Source organism: Physella acuta, unplaced genomic scaffold, assembly GCF_028476545.2.
Source record: "Physella acuta isolate Inbredline_101_S28 unplaced genomic scaffold, ASM2847654v3 ptg000895l, whole genome shotgun sequence".
Lineage (NCBI taxonomy): Eukaryota > Metazoa > Mollusca > Gastropoda > Physidae > Physella > Physella acuta.
The window spans coordinates 127,650-151,522 of NW_026732412.1; positions in this window are offsets into that span (position 1 = coordinate 127,650).

Consider the following 23,873-nt stretch of genomic DNA (forward strand, 5'->3'; position numbering starts at 1 on the left):
TTTAAGTGCAATGTTTTTAAAATTGTTTTAGCAGACTTACACAATTACAAAAATCTACATCAGAGCTGGGTGGACTTAGGAACGTCAGCAATGTATATTCGGGTAAAGCCACAATCAAAAAGAACATTCTCGAGGGAAGATAGTAATATGTGATTTTGTATTTGAATTAGTTTTAGAAAAGACCAATCAAAAAAAAAAAAGAAAATAATAGTAAATGGAACTATTATAATCTTCCTTGATGTGGCAAATATGCTATATCGAGTCATACCGCATATCAATATATAGCCGCAGCTACATAATGACTTGTTTAGTCTAGGGTTTCTCTTGTTGGACAAGAGGTCACTTAATAATTAGTATTGTGTTTTATTAATGTTATGTTATTATTATTATTGACTGATTGCCGATATTTAGCTCAATGAAAAGGTTTATAATTATGGTTGAATAAGTTACTCAGTTTAACAATCATTTAAATATTAATACATAAAGTTAATAATTGACATAGGTGCAACATTTTAACTTAGTCGGCGTGGTTGAGTCGGTAAAGCTCATGGTTGCTAAACCGAAAAGTCTCGAGTTCGAACCCTCGGGCAGATGAGGCTCGTTAGCTGGGGACAGCAACTCTTCTAGGAGCGACAACTCCAAACTCAAACAACTGCTGCCTTTTAGTTTGTTCTTGGCTTGAACAAAGGCTATGGAAGCAAATCCAAAAAGAAAAGCAGGCTGAAATCGGAGTCAATGGCCTCAATGGCGCAAAACCAGTTGACACGTATCCTTAATTGTGATGGAGGCTTAGTCGAGTCGGCAAAAGCTCATGGTTGATAAATTCGAAAAAGTCTCGAGTTCAAATAAGCAGATAAGGCTTGATTCCTTCCAACACAAAAAATTAAGAACGAAGAAGAACAAATGATTAAATAAGTAACTCAGTTTAACAATCATTTAAAGTTTAATACATGAAGTTAAATAGAATAATTGGCATAGGAGCAACGTTTTAACTTAGTCAGATTAGCCTGAAATGGGCGACTGGTCTTCAGGGCGGCGTGCTCACACACGGTAATATGTAGCGTCTCTTTATCCCCAAGCTGGCCGGCTGTAAAATACATTTGACAAACTTCCTAACATATGTGTGATATACACATTCTTTCATACTTCATACACTAACAATTTTACAATTGCTACAAATACATTTACATTAGCCTTACTTAAGGCCTACCATAAACATTACTAAAATAATTTTTGCATTCATACATTGTTTTATACGCAGTCCATACTTATTAATTAATATAATAATATATATAATAGTACAGTAAATAAAAGTAAGTGCCAATTACCTTCCAATGAAGCCACACAATCCTCTAGGCACGTTGCCAAAACGTAAGTTTAATTTCTCCGTGGAGAACAAGTGCCGTAGCACCAAAATAAGTATAATGTTATAATGCCTTAGCACACACACAAATAAAAAAAAAAAGTTACCTACGAAGAGGGAGAAGGTAGAGTAACCGGCCTTTAGCGTCCCTATCCTACAGGTCACATGACTCAGGCTCCGCCCTCACGACCGCAGTTTAAGGTCGAGGCCCTTACGATACCGCTGGTCTCAGGTCCAGGTGTGTACCGTTACCTGTGGGGTAGCAAGAAGGGGGGGGGGGAGAAGTGAAGACACCATGATAGATATTTATAATCTAGCATAACTCTTGAACACGTTGGGACGAATCTCTCACTGTATCGTTTCCTCAGCTAATACATTTTCCCTTATATTCTATTTTCTTTTATATTTTATTTCATCTTGTAAGGTCTCAATAACGTTGGAGGGCGAGAGACGATGAGATTTCATTAAATAAAACTCAGCTCACATGTTTACAATATTACATGTCTTGTGAAAGATTTAACAATTGTTGTGTACTGTTAAATGTGATAAACTTTATATGCTCCACTTAAATCCACATAATTTGCCGACAGGATAGTAAGTGAAGCATCGTTCAAATTATTTTGTTCCGTTGTAATTTAATATTAATTAAACAATAAATATGTATAAATATATTTTAATGTTTCGTTAATTGTGAATAGGAGGTCGTTTCAAAATATTTTATTGTTGTTCTATAGTTATATTTATGTATATGCGAAACTTTCCCTAACCTGAATCAGGTACTCATAATTGCTTGTAATTAAGAATCTACGGAATTTGATGCGAACTTGAAACTTTCGAGATAGAAGTCACATACTCTATTATTCGACCCAAACATCAATGGCGTAGCGAGGTGGTGTGTCACTCGGTGCAGCACTTAATGGTGTCACCCCCAGAGGCTTAGAGACCCTTCCCGGGTACATACAGAGTGAATAAACATAATCTGATATTCTAGACAACAGACAATTTAAAGCCGGATAAACTCTAAGCTTTTTCTTTTAATGAATAGAAAATAAGTCTCATTTTTTTTTTACGGGCAAGCAATATGTATGATTACCAATCACCTAAACACTTGTTTATTAAATATTTATAGTTGGTTAAGGAACATTTACACGTAACATTCTTCTTGGTCAATGATTTAATTTAAGTAATGAGCTAACTAGATATTAATTAGATGTTTATGTTGTTTATTAAACTTCCTATAATGTTTATGTCATCAATAACTCTTACCTAAACAAAACATCTTTTTTTTTTTTTTTTTTTTTTTTTTTTTTTTTTTCAGTAATAATAATTTATTTGATAGATTTTACACAGCATCAAAGACATGAACATCAATTGCATATATAATAATCAAATGGAGAAAATGAAATGGCATAAGAACTAGACTAAAATAAGGTGTGCAAACTAGGTTTCTCTTGACTGCTTAGTTTACTGTGCTCTGTCCTTAGCTGAGGAGTCAAAAGTTCACATTGTAGACAGAAATAGAAACCACCGTGGGAGAAGTGTCTCTGTAATACACATTACTGATCTATCATTCCAAAACTTTCCATGACATAAAATTGACCCTTGGCAAAGAGGGCACGCTACCTTGAAAAATCCGCCAGTCCGGTTGAGTGGAGGGAAGTGTGTGTGGGGGGGGGGGGGGGGGGGGAGGGTGAGGTGTGTATTTCTTTCTACTATTCAGGTTGTGCACTTTTAAAAACCTGGGAAACAGAAGACTGTTCTAATGTTAAATTACTTGGGGGCTGATCGAGTGATGTTTTGCTTGAGGCTGTCGATATTAATTATGCATCTAGTTTATTTGCTTCTTCTGTAGTTCCAATTTTAGTTTCCTGTAAAAGTAGAATGTCAATATTGTGTTTATTTAAACAAAACATCATGGGCTGTTTAAAACTCTCAATTATGAAATACAAAATAACAACGTTTCCTGTAAAACTACTTAGAACTCTCCATTTAGCTTTTAATGTCATTGTATTGCAATAATCTCACAACTTTACAAAACAATTTTGCCCTACATTCTGTATTTCTTATTTCATACCCAATGCAACAATGTTGCCCTGTGTTTGTAAACCTACATACAATATTTTGTTTTTTAGCTTGTGTTTTTTTTTTAACTTGAAGTGTCAAAATCAATTTAGCATTTTCCTAGTTACCTCCCATTTATATACTAAAAAGGGGCAAGGGATGCTACCTGGAGATGCAACAAGACGAATTAATAAGTAAAAATACTGAAAAAAAATTAATTCGTTTTTAAAAATTCCGAAAAAAATCTAAGTTAAGTTGATATTTTATTTTTAACGGTAACGATGTTTGTAATAATGTATGCTTATTACTTAAAATTAAATAAATGTCTATATGCTTTAATTATAATAAAAACATTGGGGATATCTCTTAAAAAATCTGTAAATAAGTAATTTTTCAATTTAATTTGTGATGTGTACAGCTTGAAAATAGTGTCTCTAATATTTTTGCAATACTATATTGACATATTTCAAATGTATTTAATTTCTGCATCAACTTTGTATTCATAATTCTAACTCTTCTGTCCAACAAATAACTGACTATTTATGACTTTCTATTACTACTCCTCAACTAAAACCAGGACAGTAACGTAATTAAGTGAAATGTAGCGTATGACAGTACCATTTCCTTTATCGAATGTACTGACTGATAATAATACATTTGAAAAGTTAAGTTATTCAATGAACTGTTACTGCTTTATAAATATAGCCCTAGTGCCCTAATAGAAAGTTGTTTTTTATCACAAGAAATAATTCATAACTTTTTTATTGAGTAAAGTATTTTTTAAACAATTCAAGTTAATACAGCATATCAATGAGAACCGTATAAATGTAATATAATCGTTTTACTGTATGATTTATGTTTTAAAAACAAAACAAAATGTTTCAGAAATGTATTTTTCATGAATATTTGTGGACAATACTGCTCACCTATTTTACTCACTATTCAAATGCTTATCAGAGCTAGGTGGAACCAAGTATGTCCTGCTTGTTCTAACATAAGAACTGAATAAAAGTAAAATCAGTTGAACACTTGACCATGCTGTTGCATTGTTAGATACAGGCAGACTAGTGATATAATTATTTATATAAAAAAGGTTTAGCACATTATTTATTAACTGATTTAAAAACTAGAAAAATTAGTATAGTCTAATACAGGGGTCTCCAAACGTTTCTGTCCGAGGGCCGCATTAACTATCAAATTTCAGTTCGGGGGCCAGTTAGTTCCAAACATGTCTTTAATTTTTATGGGCAAAGTTTCTCAGCCATCAACAACAAACGTTTTTTCCGTGGACAAAAAGATCGCCGCGGGCCGGATGAGAGGACCTCGCGGGCCGGATTCGGCCCGCGGGCCGTAGTTTGGAGACCCCTGGTCTAATATGATAGCAGAATCTGTTATTGTGTACAGTTTCACAAATAATTTCTCCCCAGTCTTCGTATGTAAAACACGTATATTTGAAGCACTATAGCATAGTCCCTTGTAGTATGCAATACACCAACACATTTTTCCTCATTGTCGAATTACCGCATCACGTGATCGTTTAAAGCGCCACTGTCAGTCTGGTATAAAACAAAACTGACAAGGTAGAGGCCATCAACTGGTGCAGTGAAGATGCTTGTATTTGGGTCGTAATGACCTGAGTTATGGCCTGTAAGATTCCTGTAAGTTAGAGATCGAAAGCTCTATTAAACTTTTTTTTTTTTTATTGTTTAGTACACAACATTTAATTTGATAAGAATGTTAACACACAATGCCATTATACTGCCAATGAAATAATTATTTTTACAGTGTTAACAGATAGGCGTATTAATAACATATTTGCTTGAATACATAAATTAATGTTTCACTACAATCGATTTAATAAGTAAACTAAAGAACAATAAGTTTTATTCGTATAACGTTTAGAAGCACCAATACCATTTTACACGCCAATCAATTTTACTTTTACCAAACTAAATACTGGATGTGTTTTACAAAGGTCAAACACACACACACACACACACACACATATATATATATATATATATATATATATATATATATATATATATATATATATATATATATATATATATATATATATATATATATACAATTAAACTTTAAATGAGTTAGCGGGGAATAGTATAACATCTGTCTCCATGTAATCTAAACTATGATAAAGACGTCATTGATTTTTTTTTTGCTTAACTTTATATACGGTGTTGTCCTATACACTCCAGTTTATGAAACCATCTGACGTTTTCTTAGAAACAATATTCAAACTAAATATTGGCAATAAAACCCGATGATCTTATCTACTTAAAATGTGATAAAGAGTATTGATCCTCTTATATAATCGTTGTGATAATGCTGATTAGGATAATCCACTCCACATATACTGTTATAAAATTGAGCTACACTCTCCACTCAACACAAGTGTGACAATGATACCAAAACTTTAAAGATTCACACGGTTCTGAAAATGTTTAGTACACTCTGTACCTCTCAATCCACGGAAATTGATTGTATAATGTTGTTATAAGTATCTCATTCTATACAGACGTTATAAAGTTACCCTATACTCTCAGCCCTATTTACACACTTAATTAGATAATGTTGCATAAACGTTAGATTGCCACAAAATGTACTAATGTTGCTCTAAGCTTTTTAACCTACGAAAAATAAATTAACTTGCAATATAACTTGTGCCTCACAAAACTGACATGTATTTTATTGTTTCCCTTATACAAATTAAGACAGTCAAGGGAAACAACTTAAAACTATCAACGAAACTATTAATATTAAATTATTTATTGAAATAAAGATTATTTACATAATATATGATGGTATAATTCAACAAGCGTGCCAAATAAAATAAATATAATTTAAAAATTAGATTGGAAACTATTTATTCTCTAAAATCATTATTTTTAATTAAACATTATCAAAAATCAAACCTCTTAGATATGTTACAAATTATTTCTTAGACGTTTAATATTTAAACACATCAGTCAGACATGATGGCCTGTAATGCTGACAGGGAGTCTGATAAGATGCTGATGCTGGTATGTGGGGTTGTTGGGGTGTACTCGAGGGCCATAAGGATGGCCGTTAGTTCGGCAGTGAAAATGGAGGCGCCGTCTGTCAACCTAAAGCTTTTGGAGTGGTTGAGGTGGGGGATGTGGAACCCTGCTCCCACTTTCTCGTTTATTTTGGAGCCGTCTGTGTAGATCAGGGATCTCCAAACTACGGCCCGCGGGCCGCACCCGCGAAGTCCTCTCATCCGGCCCGCGGATATCTTTTTGTCCAAGAAAAAATCGTTTGTTGGTGATGGCTGAGGAACTTTGCCCAGAAAAATCAAACTTGCCTGGAAGAAACTGGCCCCCGAACTGAAATTTGATAGTTAACGCGGCCCTCGGACTGAAAAGTTTGGAGACCCCTTGTGTAGATGGTTAGGCTATTGGCTGTTATCCTTTCTATCTCATTTGAAGCCTCAATACGGGCCATTACTGGGTCCTCTTTTTTATTTATCTGATTGTGCAGGTCTGTGTGTAATGATGGGGATGTCAGTTCCCAGGGGGGGACTATAGGTTTGTGGATGACTAAGTTTTGATCCGCGATTGAGGTTTGGTTGCAGGATTCCAGTTCCCCCGGTGTTTTCCAGCTGGCGGGGGGGGGGGGGGGGGCTGAATTTCCCAATGGGGATTCCCCATGCCCTGGGTAGCACTGGTAGGAAGGCCGCTGAGGTTGGGTGGTTTTGATGTTTTACTTTGGCCCAGTAGTTTAGCCTGAGTTCCTTCCTGCGGAGTGAGAGGGGGATTACTCCCAGGAGGACCTCTAGGGCTTCTTTGGAGGTACTACTATTGCAACCGGCAATTATGTTAAGGGCCTGGTTCTGTATTTTGTCGAGGGTTTTTTTTGTGTAGTTTGAGGCCGAGTCATAGACTATGCTGTTATGTTTGTTTGTCGCTGGTTATCTATGGATTTAAGTGTTAGAAAATTATCGTGCGCGTTGGTCTAAATTTATGAGTTAAAAAATTACTATTAATAGTGTTGGGAAATAGTTTTCATTTTTCAAATTATAGTAATAATTGTCGGCATGTTCATTAAACACAAGTTTTAAAAAAATATCATCTTTTACAAAAATTCTAATTATGTCTTTATTTAGTCCTATAGCGCTTACTTCCCTTTGATAAATTAGGCAAAACACAATTACTTCCCTTTATAAAACAATTGCATTAGTTGAAAAGCATTTACTTTTTAATTACTTTGTTTTGGTGTTGGGAAAAAAAATAATTACATAATTAGCGGGGATTGATCAAGTGCAAATGTTGTAGGTATTTTACGGATAAGCTTGGAGTATTATAATTGTTCATTAAATTGAAACAGGCGCGTTCGTTTAAGTGAGTGCAAAAACTATGAATAAGTTGGGGTACTATAGTCGTTTATTAAGCTAAAACAGGCGATTCTGCCCCGGGCGTTTATGTTCGCGTTAGTGTTTTCTTTGTGTTTAGGTGGGTTTGCGTTAGTGGTTGCGTTTTGATTTGGTTCGTTTTTGTTCTTTCTTTTTTCGTTTTTGTTTGTGTTTTTTTTGTTTGGGTTTGTATTTGTGTTTTTGGTTGGTTTTGCGTTTGGATTTGGTTTGTTTTCGTTTGCTTTTTCGTTTGTTTTTTTTGGTATTGGTGTTTGTGGTTGGGTTTGTTGTTAGGTTTTTGTTTTCGTTTGCTTTTTTGTTTGTTTTTTCTTTGTGTTTGTATTGGTGTTTGTGGTTGTGGTTGGGTTTGTTGCTAGGTTTTTGTTTTCGTTTGTATTTGTAATTGTGTTAGCGTTATGTTTGCGTTTTGTTGTTTTGGTTTTGGTTGGTCGTGGTTTGGGTGAGCAATGCCGGGTTTATGATGATTACTAAACACACAGGTAATGGTCTTTAACAGAAAGGTTTTTCACAGAAGCCAGAGCAGGGCCTGGCCGGGACGGCTAGTTCTTATATAAAATAACAGGGGATGGGAACTCGGTCTATAGACATGATTTTTAATCCATTTTAAATACTTAAAGTTTTAAAAATAGAATAAAATCTCGTAGACAAATTAATTGCACACCAAGTGAACGCCAAATAAAAAAGCGCATAATAGTGCGCAATATTATTAGTACTTCTAAAATTTACATTAGTTTTTGAGAAATCGAAAGTAGCGTAAATTACTACTTCCAGTCAACGGAAATTACTCAAAATTTAACAGAAGGTAGAAAATTAGATCTTTTACTTACATGTGAAATTTCATGTATCTATCTGAAATAGTACTCAAGTTATATGCTTTTGAAAAATTCAAAGTAGGAAAAGTACCACTTCCGGTTATCGAAAATCGCTCAAAAGTTGATACGGATCTACGATTTTGATAAAATACTTATATATGAAATTTCATCAACCTAGCTGTAACGGTACTCAAGTAATCGTGTTTACACACGGACACACAGACACACAGACACACACTCAGACATACGGACAAGATTGCAAAATTATGTTTTTCCGTATCAGTGAGGTGCAAAACGTCGTGATTTGTAAAAATCTCGATTTTTTTTTTGCACGATTACAATACTTTCTCTATACTTTGTATATACGAGAAAGTAAAAATGCATGAAAACAACATGACTTGCATTACGTAAATCAGTGCTTGCACCCTAGTCATTTTCTTACCAACCGGAGTGTACACTAACCTCACTCACCAAGACAGCTGGTACATCAACAAATACTACTGGCTATTTAACTCAATAATTAATTGATTAAAACCTACAATACACAAGTCTATTGTACTGGTTTATTGTGTTGATGAACCAGAACATCCGTTCATCAAACCACGATAGTGTTCAACCGTAACTACACTACATTTCACTTAATTTTGTTACTGTCTTACCCTTTTAAGTTACTTTATTACGGTTACAACGCTACTATCATATTCTAGCTACGCTACTATTCTAACTTAAATGCGCTTATGCCAATTCATAACTACGCTACCGTCTTAACTACAGCAATCTTTCATCATTATAGAAATAAAATAAAAATGTCAATATATTATTCTCAATTTAATCAAAAATGTAAAACTAAATACAATTTATACTATAAATACTAAATTTAAGTAAAAAGAAAACAACGTTTTTTATCTATGTCCATTAATAATAAAAATTAATTTAAAAGCATTTTAGTTAAAAACTTTTGGCGATTTTAAATAAGTAATTGCATAATGTGTGATAATTCTGATTGAACAACGTGTCTATATATTTGCTATTAGCATTGACGAAATTATATTCTACGACGAGAAAAATGGCCCGTTGAGGAAGGATACACCGGGCGCTAGCTTGATAGTGCTGTCTCTTTTCTCTAAACTAAAACCAACCCACCCCCCCCCCCCACACACACCACCCCCACCCCACCCCCACACACCACCCCCCACCCCCACCCCCCCACACACACCGCCCCCTCCACACACCGCCCCCCCACACACACCACCCCCCCCACCCCTCCACCCCCCCCCCCCCAAAAAAAAAAACATGCCTACCGTCCCATTCAACGAAATATAATTATATACTTTTTCCAGTGTCCGCCCCTTCCCCGAAAATTCTACCCCCGCCCCCGAAAATTTCAAGTACCCCCCACCCCTCTCTGGGGAGGAAAAAGTCTAAACTAAAACCACCCCACCCCCACACACACCACCCCCCACCCCCCCCACCCCCCACACCCCCCACCCCCCCACCCCCCCCCTCCACCCCCCCCCCCCCCCCCCCCCCCAAAAAAAAACATGTCTACCGTCCCATTCAACGAAATATAATTATATACTTTTTCCAGTGTCCGCCCCCTCCCCGAGGGGGGGGGGGTCTCAGACATTCTTACGCGGGGGGTGGGGCTTCGCCCCTACCCGAAGAATTGTATGCAAGAAACTCTTCACGCAAACCATTAAGATTAGACAACATTTCCTTTTTATTCAATGTTAACGCGAAAATCAATGACGTCATATAACTTTGAGCACTCTCTGGGTTTGAGATTATTTTCTACTCTGTGCGCTAAATGTGTCGACGTCATACTTCGTTTTTCGAATTACTGTGCAGGTTTTTAAATTCCTTGTGTTTTCTCTAGAGCGTTCTTGTCAGACAGATAGATAGATAGAGAGACAGCGAAACTATTATTATAGATTATAAGAACATTGTTTAAACTATTTGCTAAATGAATAATTGGGCCTAAGAAACATTGTTTTGACATATTTCAACTTTAAATAAATACATTAACCAAATCAAATCAAATTATGTAATTAACAAAAATGATAATTAAAAAACAACATAAATAAAACAATTGGGATAAATCAAGGCACTTAGGTGATTAGAACGTAATGATATGTTTTTATTCATGTTTTATCTTAACTCTTTTATTTCAGTAGTAACACGTTATTTCGTGTTCACCCTTACGACAATTCGAAATATTATATCTCACAATGTTAATTTAACTAACATACATTGTTACATTTAGATTGCCCGCAAACCCCCCCCCCCCACTCCTCTTCTCCCCTCCATGTATTCGATATGAGAGTCAAATAAATTGCTATCAATGTAAATTTACAACAGTCCCCATATGTTGATTAATTAGCATAGTTATCGATACATGTACTTACACATTTTTCAGGGAGCAAACATTTAAGGCTAGAGTCGTCAAAAGTCTCGACAACAAAGTCCGTAAAATATTTGACCGAATGTTGTTTGCTCATGGCCGTTTTCTGGATATGACATCTGCCCGAATACGAAAAAAACCCAGATCGGACATTTACCTGAATGCGACAAAAACCAGATCGGACACTTACCTGAATGTGACAAAAACCAGATCGGACACTTACCTGAATGCGACAAAAACCAGATCGGACATTTACCTGAATGCGACAAAAACCAGATCGGACACTTACCTGAATGCGACAAAAACCAGATCGGACACTTACCTGAATGCGACAAAAAGCAGATCGGACACTTACCTGAATGCGACAAAAAGCAGATCGGACACTTACCTGAATGCGACAAAAAACAGAGCGGACACTTACCTGAATACGACAAAAAACAGATCGGACACTTACCTGAATGTGACAAAAACCAGATCGGACATTTACCTGAATGCGACAGCTGCCCTCATAGCCGTCTCCGAAGGAAAAAAAAATCCCTATTTGCTACAAGTTAAATAAAATATTTAACATTTTATTGCACATTTTCATTTTAATATTTGTTTTAGCTTTTTTTTCAATAAATCACGAAGTTAAAGTTCTCCTATCTTAGAAAAGTAGAGGCGTGATATGAACGTCTGTGTAAACCGTTTGCCTATTGGTTTTTGTGTTCTTTAAACATATGTTATTTTGTTGTTACTATTTCCCAAAAAGACACATAAGCAGTTACTTCCCATTTTAATGGTCAAAACAAACCAAGAGATGCTAACTTAAAATATTTATGGTATTAAAATCTTTAGTTTTATTATTGCGTTTATATATGACTGTAAAGCGAAGAAACAACAGCCGTAACAAGAAAGGTCGAGACCAGGTTAGATATGTACGTTGTACAAAATGTGCACGCTGTGTCCCAAAAGACAAAGCCTTCAAGAAATGTGTGATCAGGAACATTGTTGAGGCTGCCGCTATCCGGGCTATCTCTGATGGTTCTGTTTATGAAATGTACGCCCTACACAAGCTGCCGCTATCCGGGCTATCTCTGATGCTTCTGTTTATGAAATGTACGCCCTACACAAGCTGCCGCTATCAGGACTATCTCTGATGCTTCTGTTTATGAAATGTACGCCCTACACAAGCTGCCGCTATCCGGGCTATCTCTGATGCTTCTGTTTATGAAATGTACGCCCTACACAAGCTGCCGCTATCCGGGCTATCTCTGATGCTTCTGTTTATGAAATGTACGCCCTACACAAGCTGCCGCTATCAGGACTATCTCTGATGCTTCTGTTTATGAAATGTACGCCCTACACAAGCTGCCGCTATCCGGGCTATCTCTGATGCTTCTGTTTATGAAATGTACGCCCTACACAAGCTGCCGCTATCAGGACTATCTCTGATGCTTCTGTTTATGAAATGTACGCCCTACACAAGCTGCCGCTATCCGGGCTATCTCTGATGCTTCTGTTTATGAAATGTACGCCCTACAGAAGCTGCCGCTATCCGGGCTATCTCTGATGCTTCTGTTTATGAAATGTACGCCCTACACAAGCTGCCGCTATCTTGGCTATCTCTGATGCTTCTGTTTATGAAATGTACGCCCTACACAAGCTGCCGCTATCCGGGCTATCTCTGATGCTTCTGTTTATGAAATGTACGCCCTACACAAGCTGCCGCTATCTTGGCTATCTCTGATGCTTCTGTTTATGAAATGTACGCCCTACACAAGATGTAGGCCAAGCTTCTGTACTGTGTGTCTAGTGAGATAATTAAACAAGAAAACAAGCAATCGGCGTAATAAGTAAATTAAAGCAAATTAACTTTAATTATTTTAATGTTAATGAAGCGCCACTACCATATTACACGCCAATGAATTTTACTATTACCAAACTACATACCAGATGGGTTCTACAAACGTAACTCATCTTGACAAGTGATTTACTTAATTCATATATAGATATACTTTAAATGAGTTGGCAGGGAATTATCTCCCTGTGATCTAAACTATGAAAAAGTCGTCATTGATTTTCTTTACTTAACTATTTATATACGGTATTGTCCTCTACACTCCAGTTTACAAAACACATGACAACGTTTTCCTATAAACACTGTTCAAACTAAAAATTGACAATACATCCATTATGATGTCCATTAACATAAAATGTGAAAAAGATGGCTTATCTTTAAGATTCACACAGTTGTGACAATAACACACTCTGTACCTCTCAATCAATGGACATTTAATAATGTTGCTATACGAGTCTCATTCTATACAGACGTTATAAAGTTACCGTAACCTCTCAGCCCTGTTTACACACTAAATTTGAGAATGTTGCATAAACGTTACATCGCCACTAAATATACTAATGTTGCTGTAAGATTTTTAACCTTGTGGTGTTTAAAATAGAGGTGCATGACAAAATTGACATATATTTTATTACTTCCCTTATACAACTTAATGGAATAAAGGGATACAACTTAAACATTTCAACAAAACCATGTACTAAAATTAAGATCATTCACATAATATATGACAGTATAACTCTACAAACATGCCAAACAAAATAAATTATTGTTAACAGTAAGATCGTGCAAAGATTTTTTTGTTTCTAAAATCTTTTTTTTTACTTAAAAATTTAATAAAAATCAAACCTGTTAGATATGTTACAAATAATTTCTTAGACGTTTAATATTTGATAATTTAAATTATTACGGGACTCATAAAACACTGGTATTATTCTTATTATGTGTGTGTACAGAAAGAAAAAAAAATTGTGTGTACAGAAGCGCACAATTATTTGAACACTACCAAAAGCATGGATATTCTTAAAACGGAATCTAGTAGCTGTTGAACATTAGAGGTCACAGCAGCCAGTCTTTATAAAAATAGGCTCATATTTGTTATTGGTTTTCTTTCCTTAACAATATTTTTTTTTCTTTAATTCTGCTTATGTTATCTTTCATTTACTTAGTAAGTTTTAAACAGCGTAGTCAAGTCGGTAAAGATTATGGTTGCTAAACTGTTAAGTCTCGAGTTTGAGCTCTCGGGCAGATGAGGCTTTATATCTGGGGACAGCAACTCTTCTAGGAGAGACAACAGCAAAATCAAACAACTGTTGTCTTGTTGTTTATTCTTGGTTGGACAAAGAATATGGGACCAAATCCAGAAAGAAAAGCAGGCTGTAAATCTGAGTCAATGGCCTGTATGGTGCATAACCAATTGACACTTGTACTTAACTGCTTTTCCAACAGAGCAGGATGCACGGTTTTTAACTGGCTTAAAATATGCAATTTAAATTGTATTAGCTACTTCCCATGTATACAATAAAAATAGCAATGGCATGCTATCAAGAAAATATTATTACAAATATTAAAAAGGAAATTTAATGTATCACCTTTCTATACTCAAAAATTCAAAAGTGCTTTTGCGATGTTATAATTTTAACTAACAAAATAAATGTCGGTATTTTTGTTTCCAGCTCAATTCCATTTAGTTTGTTTGTGCAATAATTTAAACAAAAAAGTAATAAATATAATAACTAATTTAAAAATTATAATTATTATGATTAATCTTTGCTGCAACAACTTTCGGATATAAACGATCTGTTTGAGGGTACATTGCTATTGTTGTTGTTTTTCCATATATATGTAGATATTTGACAATAACGGTTATACAAAAAGTAACTGTCTGTGAGTACTGACAAATAAACCATCACAGTGAACATGCATGCATATGTCTATAACACTTAACGACGGATCTACAATAGCACTCATGACAGACATCTTTTCTATTTTCTATATGGGAAAAATATACTCACGTCCACCACATCTTGATAAGTACACAATGACCACGCTAAACTATTTCTTTATAACATTGTTCTTTTTTAATACAAAAAATGTTTTTTTTTATATTTAGAAATAGTATCATATTTTACACAGTGTTATCAATGTTATATTCATATTATTGTGTTGATTTAGTTACTATGCAATAAATATTTTATTCTAAATGATGCCAACATCTCTAATTGGCTATGTCGTGTCAGCTGACTCACCCTTATGTGATACAGTCTTTGTTGTTTTAGCTTTATTTATACACATCACACGGTCCACGTCTTTAGCTCTCTCACCAACCCTATTCCCACACCCACAATAACCGCCCCACCCCGCACTACCCAGCATATTACTAGCTACAATTGTTGCAAGAGAAATAACAGATTAATGTTCTGTAGAGTCCAGCCAGGAAATGACCAGGATGGCAGGTGACCCAGGAATAAGCCACTCGTTAGACACGACTTAGACTAAACTAAGTTTCTATTGAATCAGTTTGAGCTACATTCAGCTTTATCGAGTTGTCCTAACTTATCCCTTAATGAATCTCCGTCTCTACGTAAATACCAGGATATGACCAGTACGTTTGTACCAGTGTTTCTTTCAGCCAACTCTATACAAAGTGCGACCACTGCACACCCTCCACTACCTGGGACAAAATAGGAACAAAATTAGTGTATATATGCTTTAGCCAGTCTGACCCACTGAAGGTTTCAAGTGTCTCTCGATAGTTTCAAGTGACTCCCCCCCCCCCCCCCCCCTTACACACACACACCAAGACACATATGTGTAAAAGAAACCATTGTTTGTATATCAATGTTTTTACCCCAGTCATCTTCTTGCCAATCAGAATTGTTTTAAGAATAGATTTTATGCTAAATTAATTATCTGTCTAAGTAAAGTTACATTTTAATCTGACTATAGCTGACTAATATGAATCATATGCCTACACTATTAATGCATAATTCAAAACATATTTGTGTTTAAAATCAACGGAAAACCAGACTGGCAATATACTAAAAATAAATGTTGCAATGAAAAATGTAAAAATGATCCCTTTGATAACACACTAAACTACTAAACGATATATTTTAGTATATTATTAGCAATTTTACATAGAGATGTTATATATTTAGGACTTTAGGTGAAATTTACATACAATTAATATTTTTGAGCCCACAGAACCTGAAATATCATATTATCATATTCATATTCGGGTCGACTGTCTATACTGTACATTATAATATACTTTTGATGTACCACTAATCTAACTATGTTTGATTTGTTAAAATACGATAAACGGAAGTTTCCTGCAACCATCTTCTAAACCTATACGTTTGAAACATGGGCATCATAACACCTTAAAGTCAAGAAACCAGCTCAAATATTTTAAAAAAAAATGGCCATATTAAAATATTTGAAAGTGTCGTGACGAGGGATGACGGGATAGCAAACCAGCGACTTGAACATTTGGCGTCAAAAGACTACCACCATCCAGCCCTCCAGAAGCACAATAATGTTTGAAATAAATCATCTAACAATGTATGATCTGTCAACATTAAACAACAGTGAAGCTGGGAACAAAACACATTACAAAAACAACATAATAAACTATTGAAATCTTACTCATACAGGAACTAACATTAGAACTACACAGGAAGCAGACATATTAGAAGCATTTAAGTACCGAAATTCATAGCACGGTACCTGATTTAACTGTAGAGGAACCATCATATTTTTTACATTAGACAAACACAACATTAATGTACGGCAACATCTAAGTAACAATGGAAGTAATACTAGATCTACGAGTTGAAACACGTGGACACGAATGGAAACACAATTAAAATAAATCGGGAGTGTTCTCCCAATAGCATTTTTGAATAGTATTATATAATCTTATATTTGGCGGAAAACAGAGAATTACATCCTACACTTGTATTAGAAACTTCGTCTATTGATCAGAAACAGACTCTAGGTGTAGGATTTTGAAAAAAAAACGAATGTAGAATAAGTTCAATTGTCGTTTATCGAAAATTGCTAAAAAGTTGATGCAGAACTACAAAGTTAATAAAATACTCGTATTAGAAATTTCGTCAACCTAGACAGAGGCGTCACGAGGCGGAAGCGGGGAGTGCGGACCGCACCGGGTGACACCATTTATGGGGTGACATCAAGACAAAAAATATAAGATATTCAATACAAAATTATGCTTGCTTTGTCAGACGTTTTTATTTAAAAACATCATCCCAAAAATAATCTAAATCGCTGCTGCCAAAATAAACCCACAAAAAAGTGATAAACAGACTCATTTATTATTTATCAACAGAAGATGTAAATATATTGTTCTAATTTGCAGTTTATTTTAATATGTGTGTTCGTACCAATGGTTTTTAAAGTAGAGATGCGAAAAATTTTAACGTTTTAAGTTACTTTCCATTTATACAGTGAAAATTATCAAAGGATGCTACCAGTAAAATATAAGACTTGTCATATTCAAGCAAATAAGTAATAAAATGTAGAGTGCGTGTTTATACAATATACAAAAGTACATATTTGAAGTTGCCATTTTAACTTTTAGACGTAAGCCTATACTGCATTCTTGTTTATTAATAATACGTTTTGTATGTTTATGTTATAATTTTAATTAATAAATATTAGTTGTATTAAATCATTAATTTGTAAATGTTAATCAATGTACGGTCATTCTTACGGTTGTATAATGGGATCATCCATAAATGACGTCACGTTTGTTTTGACGATTTTTACCCCCCCTCTCCTCCGTCACACATCGTCACCAAAAAGCCAGACCCCCTAAAATGAGGTCACACCTCAGCGTACACCCCCCCCGCGTCAAAATTGCAGTTGAATTTTTCTGAAAACATCGATTTTTTTTTCAAAATCTTGTCTAAAATAGAGTATTTTAATCAACGCCTTTTGCAATTTATTAAAACATTTTTTCTAAAACGCGAAATAACGTTTTCTAACATACCTTGTGTGATGACGCAAGATTACGTCAGACATGTTTAGCAGATATAGGTTAGCAGAAACAGACTATAGGCCTAGTTGGTTGGTTAGAGAGGCCAATGGGCGCACAGGGCTGACCGGTCACGTGGGACGGTCAGCTGACCACTGAGGCGTGGGTCAGTAGAGCGATAGGCCAGGAGTTGTTAGGTAGCGGCAGAGACGGCCGAGAATGTAGATAGTTAGGAGATCATGATTAGCTAGCGAAGGTAGAAGGTGTTAGATTGTAGAATGTAGAGAACAGTTAGTGTTAGGATTGGTCATGGGAGTGCGTAGTTAGTGGTATAATGAACAGTCAAATAGAAGTAGTACAGTGTAGATCAGTTAGGTAGAAACTTGAATATATATATCAATTTAATAAAGAACAATTTGTATTTTTGAACTGTGTTATTGGATTCATTCGTTTCGCATCTTAAAAATCCCCACCCTCACAACTGGTGCAACAAGTAGAACCCCAAACAAAGATCGCTTCGTACCCTCACAACTGGTGGAGCGCGGGTCGAGAACAGGAAAGACAGTATATCAGTTTACTCATGACGGAGTACGACTGTTGTACAGCTTCCTTAAACTCAACACAAAAGCGGGTTTCTTCAACCGGAACGAGTGGATTACCAATACAAGGGAACAGTCACCATGTCCAAAAAGATAAGTACCTTCCAAAATTTTTTTTAAACGCTTGGGTTTAGACTCGTGCTGGATATTTGGTACCAGCGGTTTTTCTGCCTTATACACTCTATTGTTACGCCCTGTTGCCTTAGTTTTGTTTACTTTCCTCAACACACAGACACACATACACAACCATGGAGGCAGAGTTTCAATGCTATAAACATGGCATACCATTAGACAAGAAAGAAGAAGAATTTGAAACATTTGTAGAGAATAAATTAGGAAACAAGATAGTCAAGATAGTAAAACATGTCAAGAACAAAAGTAGAGTTAGCGTTGGAATTATTGAAACGGAAAGTACAGCACATAGATAACACGCAACTGCCCAAAAACATCAACCCCATGACCAAGAATGTGACCCAGACCGCCCCCACGAATGGTTTTGAACAACGGACAAAAGTGAAGTCAAGTCGAGTTTTTGTGTTGATCTAAGTAGTCGAAAAAATCGGCATGAGGTCGATATAGTTGAAGTCGAAGTCAGTGTAGTCAATCTGAAGTCAATAGTGTTATTGAAGTCAGTGAAGTATAAGTCAGAACTGAAGTCAAAGAGGTTATTTGAAGTCAGTCAAGTCAGTCAATAAGTTGTTGAAGTCGTAGTTGAGGTCATAGTGACGTAGTTGAAGTCATGTTGAAGTCAAAGTGAAGTCTTTGAAGTCATATTGAAGTTGTTGAAGTCAAAGTGAAGTCTTTGAAGTCATATTGAAGTTGTTGAAGTCAAAGTGAAGTCTTTGAAGTCATATTGAAGTTGTTGAAGTCAAAGTGAAGTCATTGAAGTCGAAGTTGGGTCAGTTAAAGAGAAGTCAGAGGTCTATGAAGTCAGTCGATTTAGTTGTCGCAGTGAAGTTAGTCGTCAAAGGGAATCAGTCGTTAAAGTGAAGTCGTCGAAGTCAGTAAGAGAGGTCTAATTAAGTCAGTCGTCAGAGGAAATCAGTCGTTAAATTGAAGTCAGTCAGGTTACTGAAGTCAAAGTGAAGTCAGTCAAAGTGAAATAAGTCAAGTTACTGAAGTCAAAAGTGAAGTCAGTCATTAAGTCAAGCCAGCCAGTTTTTTTTTGTCAAAAGTCAGATAGTGAGAGCTGCTCCACTATATGATTACGTGTTCAAATGTTATTTGAAACGGCACGATTATTTATATACACTTACATGTCTATTCTTTTTGTGTGAAGCTATTTCTAAGCTCTAGTAGTGTTTACGTCTATTGAGTTAATAAGGCTTTACAGATTGTTGTTAGATTAGTGTGTACTATTTTTTATTTGGTTAATTTTGTAATGTTATATTTGTATGCTGTATGTACCACCAGACAAATGTTCAGCACGTATAAATTTGGGACTGAGGTTTATTTTTTTAATGGAAGGTACCTCTGTCTGAATACTTGTCTGCGCGGGCACTAAAGTGGTCACGTAAAACCATTGCTCATAGTCTCGAAATACCATTTTCAGACCCACGCTTACACAGAATGAGACCAGATGAAGCAGACACTTCAAAGAGTGCCGCCACTTGAAGCCCTGATTACGTTGAGTTACCTGGACAGCGAACAGCCCTGCCGAACAGAGAATTGCCCTGGTCAAGATAGCGGACGCATCGCCACCGCTTCGCCCCCGCACTGGGGTTGAATAACAGACCGCCAGCTACATACACCTACGTCAGCACATACAAAGGGTAGAAGACCCATCGTCCAAGTTCCCAGCGTCGGAACGTTACGTCATTGTTCGCCACCGCATCAGACAGCTCCAGTTCATCGTATAATCACTCTACGTGGACGTCTCAACCAGCGTTGAGATGAGATTGTTGCGTCATCACATTGACCAACGAAGTTACGCATACACCCGCCTCATGGGAATTTACATCAAAACTCGCCACAACCCACCCACCACAGAGGAACGCCAAACATTACATAACTTACACATACACTTACACTCCTCGCAGAGCCCGTTCAACCAGTTACACATTCTACTAAGATTGGCTCAAGGCCAGTACACGACAACCTAGCCAGAACTGAGTTACACATGATTGAATTCACACATACCATAACATAGACATACATTGGCAAGCAGAGACACCAGTCACACCACAAGATTTCAGGAACTAGAACAATGACATTTCTTCAAGAACACAGACACAAGAGTTTGTTTTTGTAAACTGTGCTGTCCCATTTTTTATTTGATTATATGATTGATGTTAGGGATAGAATAGAGTAGTAAGATAGATAGTTGTTGATGTATTAGATTAGTAGCAGACGCTGAAAAATATAATTTGTCAGCTACAGAAAGGGAGGGAGATATGTGATGACGCAAGATTACGTCAGACATGTTTAGCAGATATAGGTTAGCAGAAACAGACTATAGGCCTAGTTGGTTGGTCAGAGAGGCCAATGGGCGCACAGGGCTGACCGGTCACGTGGGACGGTCAGCTGACCACTGAGGCGTGGGTCAGTAGAGCGATAGGCCAGGAGTTGTTAGGTAGCGGCAGAGACGGCCGAGAATGTAGATAGTTAGGAGATCATGATTAGCTAGCGAAGGTAGAAGGTGTTAGATTGTAGAATGTAGAGAACAGTTAGTGTTAGGATTGGTCATGGGAGTGCGTAGTTAGTGGTATAATGAACAGTCAGATAGAAGTAGTACAGTGTAGATCAGTTAGGTAGAAACTTGAATATATATATATCAATTTAATAAAGAACAATTTGTATTTTTGAACTATGTGTTATTGGATTCATTCGTTCCGCCTTCGTAAAAATCCCCACCCTCACACCTTGTTTATAATGCAAAAGTGTGACGTCGCACCAACTGCCACCCCCCCCCTCATCACACATCGTCACAAAATCACGGACTCTCCCTCTCCCCTTTTCGAGTGTGACGTCATTTATGGACTACCCCAAAAGTTAGGTAGGTAGCTGAAAACAAATGGAAATACAAAATGTAAGTTGTGTGTATTGAGATCCGCACAACCCAAGGGAATTCCTTCGTTTAGATTCAAACAATATTTTAACTACTTACAAGACAATAAACTTTTGTAAGTCCAAGTCTAATATTTAGCTTTCTTGTACTAGACTTGACTTGGAAAACAAATGTTTAGATTTAAACAATGCTTTAATTTTGAGCCAAGCTATCGGTTAATAGATCAAGCCATAATCACTGTATTATATACATTATAGGATGGGTTATAAGACATAAGTATGCATCTCGGTGGTCTTGAGAAATTAGAGATTAAAAATAAATCTAGTCAACTTAATTTGACTTCATTTTAACTTAAAGCGAATTGTATTTCAATATGGTAGGCGATTGGTAGTTTAAAAAAAAATAGAAATACATTTGTTGTTTTGTCTCTTAATCCTTTCTACTACATTTTTGTTTTGTTATCTAAATAATAAATTCAGAATGTATACATTCATTTTCAAAGAAATATTGACCATGATTTTGATCCGTATCATATGTGTGTGCAATTTTCCAAAATGGTCGGACAATGGGGTCTTCCATTTGGAAAAGTGGCCTTGGAAAAACAATTTTTAAACAAAGATTTATTTGAGCATTTATTTTAGATCTCTTCATATTATAAGCCACCACATGGTAAATCAAGTTTGCCAATCAGAGCACACACTGACCACACTAGTCAAGAAAGCTGGTACATCAACTTGAGCATAGGACGACATTTTCTGAAATACTATATGCTATATAACTCAAGAATTAATTGCTTAAAACCTGCTATTCACATGTCCATTGTCCTGGTTTATTGTGTTGATGAACCAGAACAACAGTTAACCAAACAACGACAATGTCATACGCTACATTTCACCTAGTTACGTTACTGTCCTACCCTTTTTACGTTACTTTCTTACACTAACAACGTTATTCTCTTAGTCTAGCTACACCACTGTCCTAACATAGATGCGCTAATGTCATATCCTATCTACGCTACTGTCCTAACTACAACGATGTTTCATCATTCTAGAAATAAATCTAACCAGTCAACATTTTATCTTCAATTGAAATTTAATCTAAAATGTAGACCATGTTTTATTCTTAATAATTTCCCTTTAAGTCACATCATAGCACCAGGGGCGACAACCTCTACTTAAAATTAATAAAGCTTCTAATAATAGAGACTGTTTTTGTTTAATCAAGTTGACCCTATATGAATTAAACATAGAAAGCAAATAATAAAAAAGTTAGAAAACCGTAATGATTGTATATGTTGTGATATTAGTGTTTAAATAACCGTATCTTGGTTAAATTAGTAAATATTGACATTACTAACTACATTATTTGTAGACCCTTGATAAATCACATTTAGCATTATTATAAGGCTGTAACTAAACCAGGGTTATTTTCTTTTTACTTGTCTGTTCTGCAGAAATAAACACAAACAAAACAAAATTATAATGAAAACCTAATTTAAACTGTATCGCTGTTTAACCTAAAATATACTATTCAGGAAATTTGACTTCTGCTCTAAGTGGTCCAGCCCATATGCAGACCATCTTGAAAACGTCATTCTGCCGGGTGACTGCATTCTAGAATAGCCAGTAAACTATGATGCCGTCCATGGAAGCTACACCATCACCAATTGTCTGTATTTGATTCCAAGTCCCAAATGTAAACAAGACAGGTCTGTAGTTTTCTCCACGACACGGATGTGACGACCTCGGATGTGTGTTGGAAGTATGTTAGCACCACGTCGTTGTTGGCATAGAGTCTGATAACAGTTGGAACGTTTCTGTAACATCTTGGTCTGGTACTTGACTAGACAACAAACAACGATACGTTTATCGTTGCTAGTTTCATATTGTGGAGGTTTTTGTACACACTAATGTGAATTTATTGGGAATGGTTTACAATTCTTATACTGGTATATATTTCCGCAGCGGGAAATAAAATAAATAAAACAACTGACATATTTCTAATTTTAAACTTTATTTAATTTATGCACGAACAATGTATTCATAATTCTAACTCTACTGTCATACACTGTACTTCTACTGACTGACTATGACTTTCTATTAGTATAAAATATTTAATATTTATACTCAAATCTAACAAATTTACGTCTAAAATTCGAACTCAACTAACAATCCCCTAACACTATAATGTCTATCTTTTTACTACTTGTTCGAACCACCAACTGCCCTAACGCTTTGATTGATCAGCTGACCGTCACACGTGACCACGGTCAGTTCATTTTTAATAGGTCGGGCTATTTGATTGGTTGTATTTCTTTGGTTCAGCTCGGATATTTCCTAACTTCTAAACATAGTTACGTTTGCATCATTACAATACT